A 727-nucleotide genomic window follows, 5' to 3' on the forward strand; every position below is an offset into this window, starting at 1 on the left:
AACATCAATTAGAAATGGTGATCGTCTCCACAGAATTCACCAAAAATCAAAGTAAGAGGAGCTTATTTTACCTACTGTTATTACGCCGATTCCCGATTGCTGGACAATACGATTTGTCATTAATTTTATCAGCTAATTGGGAGGGGCATAGAAAAATGGTTAATTGTAATTGGTCGATTGAAGAGTGTGTAGAGAGAGGGTATTTGTCGGGGGGGGGGGGGGGTATTAAAATGCTGGAAAAGAAGATGGGTACAAGTCACCAAGAAAGCATTTGCTCTTATACCATCAAGAGAGAGAGGGGGGGAGAGAGAGAGAGAGAGAGAGAGAGAGAGAGAGAGAGAGAGGGAGAGAGAGAGAGAGAAAGAAAGAAAGAGGGAGAGAGAGAGAGAGAGAGAGAGAGAGAGAGAGAGAGAGAGAGAGAGAGAGAGATTGTGCTACTCATTGTACACACTATTTGGATAATGACTTAACTACGTGGTGTTTCGACGGGTTTCGTAGAAAAGTAATTATTGCTTTTTTACGAAACCCGCCAATAACTATAGTCTCAGGTCACTCCCGACTGGTGTACACTTCCCTGAGTCTCAGGTTCACTCCCCACGGTTGTCTACTTCCCATAACTTTGCCGGATATTGTCGGGTTTTGCCGGGTTTCGTAAAAAAGCACTAATTCTTTTTTACGAAACCCGCCGAAATCCAGTCCAAGGTTCACTCCCCAATGGTGTACACTT

The sequence above is a fragment of the Berghia stephanieae genome, chromosome 7 (genome assembly GCF_034508935.2).
Source record: "Berghia stephanieae isolate SIO BIC M18660-M18661 chromosome 7, UCSD_Bste_1.3, whole genome shotgun sequence".
Classification (NCBI taxonomy): domain Eukaryota; kingdom Metazoa; phylum Mollusca; class Gastropoda; order Nudibranchia; family Aeolidiidae; genus Berghia; species Berghia stephanieae.